We start from the raw sequence: 9,610 nt of genomic DNA on the forward strand, positions 1-9,610 counted from the left end.
AAAATACTATAACAATGTAAAGAATTATTTCAATTTCTTCTTATGAAGAAGATTGCTCTATACTTTGAAACCATATCTTAGTAAATAAAGGAATGGGGAATTTTCTGAACTTCTCAGAAGTTTGTTAGTCTATTAATGAAGCAGCACATACCACCTTTAAAATACCAGAACATAGTGAGATTAAAAAGAAGTAGAAAACATGCCCCTTGCTAAGATAAGCAAATTAATAAAAGAAACTGACAAAAACATAATTACAAAATAATAAATCAAATGGAAATTACATATTGTGTAATATTTGTATTGATTGTGGCATAAAGCATTTATCATACTGAGGTGAAGTTAAATAGAAAAGTCCTACTAGAGAAGGTAAACTTTGAGAGTGGTCGAGATAGAATTTAGAATAGTTAGAAATGTTACATAGAATTTCACCCTTGGAAAGTCAATCAAGTCATTTTCAACTAATTTTTCTCATGATTACCTCTTGAGAATGTAGTTAAGTAGAAATCAACATAATTTTGTCAGTCTTCTATATAATATATCTTGAGTGTGGGAAGAAAACATTAATTTTTCCATTCTTTGCAATAGCCCACTTCCTTTCTCACGTGGCTGAGGACTCTCGATAGGTTAACAGAAATAACTCTGGGGAAATGTATTGAAAAAATGTTTGGACTGGCCAGTTAGCTCAGGTGATCAGAACGTGGTGTAACTCCAAGTTCAACAGTCTGGATCCCCCTATGGGCAGCCGCAAAAATTTTAAAAATAAATGAAGTTCATTTATTTAGCAATTAAAATATCAACTATCTAGTACTGCTAGGAGTTGTGGGGGACAAAAAATAAGTAATCTGGTCCCCCTGTCCTTACAGACTATATTCAAGAAAGGGGACTAGAAAAGCCCCTAAATTCAGAGTGTTACCAATGTCTTTACACAAAGTGCTATTTTATATTCACAGGAGGAAAAGATCACATCTTGTGAGATGCATGAGTGAACATTTCTTGAAAGAAGTGGTTTTCAATTTTAATGAGGAAGTGTATATCAGTTCACAACAAGAAATAGACGGCACTCAATTTAGCAAAGACTCATTTCAAAGGCGTGGGTGGGGGGTGTAGGGAAATGGCAGGGGGTGGTGCAGTAACCTGGCTAGCAACAGGTAAGCTGTTTGTTACCAGCCCCAGGCCTCAGGGAGGACAAGAGGGAGCAGCTGCCTGAATCCCTCAGGAGAGTGAAGAAGGCTGCCCTGAGAGGAGCAGTGTTCTCTCAATGGAGGGACAGACAGCCTGAGGAAACCCCACAGGAAGAAGTCAAGGGAAAAAGTTTGCTGACTTCACGTTCTCGTGTGCTTCTGGGCTTGCCATTGGCTGAACCCACCAGAAAGGTAGAGGGCAGGAAAGTATCCTCTGATCCACAGGTCAGCCTCCCAGGGCATACAGCATGGTAGACACGGGTGGAAGCGGGTCACGTGGGACAAACAGAAGATCACTGACACAAGATGATTTTAATGAACAGAAATGGAATGGTGCTTCTAACCAGCCACAACTTTAGTGAGACTATTAAGGCAAAAACAGGAAAAAACATCTTTACGAGCTTAGGTCCAACTTAGCTGGAACATAATGTATAAGCAGGAAAATAATTTTAAAGAATGATTTTAAAAAGTGAGTTTGGGTCCTGTCATGCAATGTCATGAATACTAGGCTAATGACTTTGTAAGCATTGGGAACTTATTGCAGGATTTAAGTAAGTAAATAGAGCTACACTTTAGAAATATTCATTGGATAATGGTATTATAGCACAGACTGGAAAAGATGACGCCAGAAGCCAAGATGTGGAGTTAGACCCTTGCAACACTGTTTACTTAAATAACCACATGAAACAAGTTGGATGAAATAACTACCCACACATACATAATCATGAGCCTTGACGTCCAAACTAATTTTTTTTTTTAGCCTCAGGGAAACTATGTCACAGAAATCTTTGTGATCTTGGAAGAAGGGTCTGGGAGGACCCATACTCAGCCTCAACCCAACCCATCCTCTTACCAGGTTCTTGACTCCACCACAGGAAAGAATTCAAGAGCAGACTCAGTAGAAAGTGAGAACAGATTTAATATAAGGAATAAGAGACATAGACTTCACAGAGAGTGCGGCCTAGCTCCAGAGACTGAGCAGGGCCCGCACAGGTTAAACACAGAAGTAAGAAATACACACTTAAAGTTCAGGACAGAGTGCAGGCTGGCTCAGGGGAGTGAGCAGTCACCTGCTAAAAGTAAACTGAAAACTAAAATAGAGCATACTCACCTCAGCCAGTGAAGGGTGGTTTGGCCCCAGGAAAATGAGCATCAACCCCACCTCTAGCAGGGATTCGGCTTTTATAGTTTTGCTTTGTAATGAATATTCAGTTAAGGGGGTGGTTCCCTGTTATGTAACATAGGCCTGCACAGGCTCAGTTGGTCTCTTCTTGGACAATGTTCTTTGGTCAAACTCTATTATATGAACCAGACACATTCAAAAATATTCTGTGCTATCTAGTGCCTCGAATTGAAGGTCATTCAAGGATAAACTCCCTTCCAGTGAGCATGCTTGGCTACCAGGGTTACACAACCCCTCTCTACTGAGCATGACCAGCCAATGGGTTTGCATAAGCCAGCCCCTTGTGGTCTCATTTTTTCTACCTTGGTTCTAAAATTAGGTCTAACTACCAACAGTAAATCTCCTCTAAAGGAGGGTGAATAGAAGGGGCCTGAAACCTTGGGGAATGGCTTGGAACCCAGAGGCATGTCCTGTAACCCGAGCCCAGGGAAACTGAGCACCTCCTGTCTCATTTGGACTAGTTGAAGTAAAATATCTTGGCAGTCCTGACTCCTGCTCATCAACTTGGACCCTACATTATTTACTGACAATGAAACTCAAGATATGTAAATATCTGAAATGAGACAATCAAGAGACAAAGAGCAGAGGATAACAACGTGATTTATGTTAAAATAGATTGAGACAAAGGGACATAGGAACCAGATGAAAAAGTCCCCCTAGCCAAAAAGGAACAATTTAAGCACAAAATAAGGTACTATTGGATTATAACCCAAAGTGTAAAATAAATACCTATGAGTCCATACTGACATCAACGATTGATTAAAATTTGAAATTTTTAAAAAGTGTGTATATTGAAGGCAGGGAAAATTGAGAATTTTGAGAAGGAAGAAGTGGCAGGAAAATTTCTCTATAGGAGAAGAGACAAATCTCCCATATAGAACTCCAAACAACTATGTAGATCTCACTCAAGAAGATGGAATATAACTCCCCACCCCTTAAGTGTGGTTTTGCATAGTGACTTCTTTTCAAAGACTACAGAATGAAAAGGGGGAAAAGAGTAACTATACAATGGACAAAACTGATAAAACTCCCTCAGCCAGGTGATCAAAGTTAACATCATCAGGGATAAATCATTGATAGTTTGCACGCCTGATGTGACATGATAAGAAGAGCATTTTACTTTGTGCTCTTTCTCTCAAAACTCCGTAACTCTGGTCTAACCACGAGGAAAACATCAGACAAACCTAAATCGAGGGACATTCTACAAAATACCTGACAGTACTCCTCAAAATCAAAAACAAGGCAAGTCTGACTAACTGTCACAGTTTAGAGGAGCCTAAGGAAATATGACAACTAAATGTGATGTCGCATCCCAGATGAGATCCTGGGACAGAAAAAGAACATTAGGTAAAAACTGAGGAATCTGAATAAAGTATGAGCTTTGATTAACAATAATATATCAACATTGGTTTATTAGTTGCGACAAATCTACCATAGAAATGTAAGGTATTAACCAACATTACACCAGGAAACAGGGTGTGTGGTATATGGGAACTCTGTACTATCTTTTCAACTTTTTTGTAAATCTAAAATGGTTCTGCAATGAAGGGATTCTTTAAAAAACAACAACAACAAAGTAGATTGAGAAAATTTGAAACTATTCTTTGTGTGTCCCTTATAGGTGAAGAGATGTCTCTGAAACAACTACAGTCAGAGGACAACTCTTCAGCTGGAGTACGAATCCATCTTAACAAGTGAAATCTGATGGATAGATTGAATTACAATCACTGGCATTGAAAAAATCAAATTTTTGATTTATTTTAAATGAATGTTGTCTCAATTTTGCTCAATCGTCCGGCTTATTTTTTCCTTGCTTTCCTTCATATTATCAAATTTTCTTGCTAATAATTTTTTGATACTACATTTAAAAGATAAACCAAATAAAAGAGTTTACTAATAAGATTCTTCATGCTTCTTCGTTCTCACTAAAATGTCTTTAGAGAGTGTCTTTGATGCTCTAATTTCAAGTGTCAGTCTCATAATTTTGTTCTCGTAGTTTGGTTTCTTAGCAGATTTTGGTCCACAGCAACTTACCTCCCTTTCATCCAAGAACTTTAGGAGAAAAAAAAAACAAAACGAAAAACGATTCCAAAGCAGTTACAGTACATTTAGCCAATGCTTTTGTTACCTATAAGTATTATTAATGCTGACAAAGTAAGACTTGATGCAAGCAACACCCTATGCCTTGCTCTCAACTGCACACCTGAGGGGTTTGTTGTTGTGTTGTTGACTTTCTCTCCCTTTTGAATATGAAGCATCAGAGAAAGTAATAAAAATCCAATCATCAAATACGATATGACTCAATTTTGGTTAAATATTGATGGGTGTGAAACAACAATTTTCTTCACATTTTTTATCTTCTTTGATCCATCTGAAACATTTTACCCTGATGAAAATCTCACTTCCTAATTTCCCCTAGTTCTCCTTTTACACTTCTGGGTCCATTTCATTCACTGGGGCAGGGGAAGGGGGAGGCAAAACTATTGGCCTTACAGATTTATTGCAAAATTTCAGTGAAGTAAAATGTCAAAGCACCTGCAACCTAGTAGGCACTCAACAAACTTGAGCACTCTGCCCCTTTCTTTACTCGCTTTACAGATGTGGGTGCTTTGCACGGTTATCCTGGGTCCACTGCTTTCACACCTCATGTTCTTAGACAGCATCATCTACCCCTGAGGCTTCCATTGCCTCCTCTATGCCAACGAGGACGCCAAAATCTGTACTTCAGGTTTCTCCCTTACTCCAGATCTCCAGAATGTCTCTTCATTTTCCTACTAAACAAGTTCATCTGCATGTCTCCTAGGTCTTCTCTACCCAACAGGTCCAATGATTTCACTTACTCAGTTGTTCAAAAAATAAATCCAGGTATCAATGATCCCTGAATTGTTTCATCACACTCTTCTACCTTCCCTCCACATCCAATCAGACACCAACTTCTGTCACTTACACTCCTCTTGAAACCCCCAATGGGTGACCTGTTTTGTTTGTTGCTGCATCCCCAGTGCTTAGAACAATGCCTGGCACCTAGTAGGCACTTCCTCAAATCATTTATTGAATAATTTGTCCTCTCCACTTTGTCTCCACTGCCATGAATGTAGTCTAAACCCTCGTTATCTCTTTGACAAATCATGTTCGTAGCCTCTGAACTAGTCTCCTGCCTCTAGTAACTCTAGCTTCCCTTCCCTTCTCTCTAATCCATCCTATACACTGCCTGCCATGAGTCAAATCATGAATTTTCTGAAAAACAGACCCCAACATTTTCCTTGGTCTTTCACAATGTAGCCTCAATTTCTACTTTTTTAGGCCAATCTCCTGCCACTTCTCTGCTCTCAAAATTCCCAGTTTTCCCAACCTTTAGCCCTCATACTTTTTTAAAGTTTCAAATTCCAGTTGTTCTTTGGTGGTATATAGGAAAGCAATAGACTTTTGTATATTAGCCTTGTATCCTGCAACCTTGCCATAATTGCTTATTAGTTCCAGGAGTTTTTTGCTGATTCTTTGGTGTTTTACATATAGACAATCACATTGACTATGAATAAAGGCAGTTTTTTTCTTCCTTCCCAATCTATATAGTTTTGTTTCCCTTTCTGGTCCTATTACATTAGCTAAGAATCCCAGTGTGGTGTTAAATAGGAGTGGTGAGAGCAGACATCCTTGCCTTTGTCCTGATCTTAGGGAGAAAGTGTATAGTCTCTCACCATTAAGTATAATGTTAGCTGAAGATTTTTTGTAGATGTTCTTTACCAAGTTGAGGAAGTATCCCTCGATTCCTAGTTTACTGAGAATATTTTACATAAATGAGTGTTGGATTTTATCAAGTGCTTTTTTTCTTTCTATTAATACTATTATAATTTTTCTTCTGTAGCCTATTTTTATGACCAATTGCATTAATTGGTTTTCAACGGTTGAATCAGCCTTGTATACCTGGAATAAATCCCACTTGATCATAGTGTACAATTATTTTTACACATTGTTGGATTTGATTTGCTAAATTTTGTTAAGAATTTTTGCATCCATGTTCATGAGAGACATGGGACTCTAATTTTCCTTTCTCGTAATATCTCTATCTGGCTTTGGCACTAAAGTAATGATGGCCTCATAGAATGGATTAGGATGTGCTCCCTCAGCCTCTGTATTTTGGAAGCAATTTTAGGGAATTAGTGCAATCTCTTTCTTAAATGTTTGGTATTATTCATCTGGACCTGGTGCTTTCTCTTATGAAAGGTTATCAATTATTGATTCAAGTTCTTTAATAGATATCGATCTATTTAAATTGTTTATTTCTATTCGTGTGAGTTACAGCAGATTTTGTCTTTCAAGGAATTGGTCCATTTCAACTATGTTATCAAATTTGTGGGCATAAAGCTGTACATAATATTCTTTTATTATCCTTTTATAGTTCATGGGATTTGTTATGATGGCCCCTATTTCACTTCTAACATTACTAATTTGTGTCTTCTCTTTTTTTCATCTGAGTTGGCCTGGCTAGAGGCTTACCAAATTTACTGACTTTTTCAAAGAGCCAGCTTGTGGTTTCATTGAGTGTCTATTAATTTCCAAGTTTTTGTTTCATTGATTTCTGCTCTAATCTGCTCTAATTTTTATTATTTTTTTCCCTTTGCTTTCTTGGTGTTTATTTGGCTCTTCCTTTTCTAGTTTCCTACAAGGGAAGCTTACCTTATTGCATTTTGGTCTTTTTTCCTTTCTAGTATATGCATTCAATGCTGTAAATTTCCCTCTAAGCACTGCTTCTGCTGTATCTCACAAATTTTAAAAAGTTATATTTTCATTTTCATTTAATTGAAAATATTTTAAAGTTCCTCTTGAGACATTTTCTTTGATTGTTATTCAGAAGTGTTACTTAATCTCTATGTATTATGTGATTTTTCAGCTTTCTTTTAATTTCTAGTTTAATTCCATTTTGATGTGAGAGTACACATTTTATGATTTATATTATTTTAAATTTGTTAAGGTGTGTTTTATAGCTGAGAATGTGTTCTATGTTGGTAAATATTCTGTGCAACCTTGAGAAGAATGTGTATTCTGCTTTGCTGGACTAAGCAGTCTATAGATGTCAACTATGTCCAGTTGATTTATGGTCCTGTGGGTTCAATTATGTCCTGACTGATTTTCTGCCTACTGGATCTGTCCATTGCTGGTAGAGGAGTGTTGAAGTCTCCTGCAGTAATAATGGATTCACCTATTTCTCCCTGCAGCTTTATCAGTTTTTGCCTCATGTATTTTCACACTCTGCGATTGATACTCTGGTTTTAAATAAGCATTTTATGATTCCATTTCTCACTTCTCTTACCATAGCAATTACATTTCATTTAAAAAAAATTTTTAGAAAGGTAGAACATGCATGAAGTCCTAGGTAGGAGCTGTGGACAGGCCCCCCCCACCTGGCAGGATGACACATGGGGACCTACAGAGGGATCATGAGCAGCCCCCACCACCAAGCAGAAAGCAGGAGCATGCCAAAAACACCACTTCCATGTGGGTGGCCCACCACAGCCACCACCACACCCATAGCTTCTACAAAAGTGGTAGCAGCCACAGCTACCATGCAGGTGGCCCACCAGCTGCCTTACTGCATTGACATAAGAAGAGACATCAGCACAGACTGGAAAAAGAAGAGAACATCTCTCTCCTCAAAGCCTACTCCAGAGTAATAGAAGTAGCAGCTGCTCTACCAGATGACCAGACACCAACATAGAAATACTAGTAATAAGAAAAAAAAATGACTCCACCAAAAGAATACTGTAATTCTCAAATACCAGACCCTATAGAGCAAGAAACTCTTGAAATAAATGAAAAGAAATTCCAAACAGCAATCTTAAGGAAACTCACTGAGTTATAAGAAGACTCAATTATATAACAAAAAAGAGAGAGAGAAAAAAATCCAGAATATTAAGAAGCAAATTTACAAAGAGATTAATAACTTAAAAAAGAATGTAGTACAACTCATGCAACTGAAAAATTCATTCAATTAAATAAAAAATAACACAACAGAGAGCTTAAGCAGCAGGCTTAAGGCCAAGAAGAAGAGGGAATTTCTGATCTTGAAGATAGTCTTCTCAAAATAGCCCAGGAGGACAAAAAAAGGAAAAAGTAATTTAAAAATATGAAGAAAATCTGGGAGAACTAACTTTAACATAACCTTAAGAAAAGAAACATTTGAATTATGGGTGTTCTAGAAGGGGATGAGAAAGGAAAAGTCTTCACAGGTATACAGAGAGACACAGACATTCAGATCCAGGAGGCTCAAACATCCCCAGACGAATCAATCCAGAAAGATCCTCTCCTAGACTCGTTATACTTAAACTGGCAAAGCTCAGAGATAAGGAGAGAATACTAAGAGCAGCAAGAGAAAAGCATCAATTCACCTATAAGCGAGCCCTTATCAGACTAACAGCAGAATTCTCAACAAAAAGAAGAAGAAAATGGGATGATATATTCAAAATACAAAAAGAAAAAATCTGTCAGCCAAGAATAATAAACTCAGCAAGGCTATCCTGCAGAAATGAGGGAGAAATAGTGTATTTTCCAAACAAAAACTGTGGGAGTCCATGACCACACTACCACCCCTGCAAGAAATCCTCAAGGGAATCCTACGTCTGGAATTCAATAAATGATAATCACTACCACAAATACACACACACAAAAACCCAAACCCACTAGTAGAACAAAAATGCAAATAAGAAAGAAAGAGAAACTAAATCTTAGCACTTCGAAAAACCAACAAACATCAAAGACAAACAACATAAAATGAAAAAAGGAACAAAAAATATTTTAAAAATCCAAATGAAAATCAATAAAATGCCAGGAGTAACACAGTACCTTTCAATAACAACCCTAAATGTAAATGGATTAGACACACCCACAAAAGACACAGATTGACTGATTGGATTAAAAATCTAGACCCAACTATATACTGACTTCAAGAGACTCACCTCACCTGTAAAGACACACACAGGCTAAGAGTGAAGGGATGGAAAAAGATATACCATGCAAATGGAAACCAAAAACGAGCAGGAGAAGCTATTCTTAAATCAGATAAAATAGACTTTAAACCAAAAACCATAAAGAGGGCCGGCCCGGTGGCGCACTGGATAGTGCGCCGCTTGGGAAGCATGGCAGCCCTCCCTCCTGAGGGTTCGGATCCCACATACAGACCGGTTCCCGCTCACTGGCTGAGCGAGGTGCGGGAGCAGCACCAAGGGTTGCGATCTCATTGCCGGTCCCC

The 9,610-nt window shown here is 38.0% G+C and overlaps 1 protein-coding gene across 1 annotated transcript in view; it reads left to right on the top strand.

Annotated features, from left to right (window-relative positions):
- PLAC8 (placenta-specific 8) overlaps positions 1-4,266 on the top strand; it is a 17,482-nt gene extending 13,216 nt beyond the window's left edge. Inside the window, exon 5 of the mRNA XM_008591683.1 lies at positions 3,986-4,266. The gene's annotated coding sequence lies outside the window, so the exon portion shown is untranslated. The remainder of the gene's footprint in view (positions 1-3,985) is intronic.
- Positions 4,267-9,610: the final 5,344 nt, after the last annotated feature.

Source organism: Galeopterus variegatus, unplaced genomic scaffold, assembly GCF_000696425.1.
Source record: "Galeopterus variegatus unplaced genomic scaffold, G_variegatus-3.0.2 Scaffold7174, whole genome shotgun sequence".
NCBI classification, from domain to species: Eukaryota; Metazoa; Chordata; class Mammalia; order Dermoptera; family Cynocephalidae; genus Galeopterus; species Galeopterus variegatus.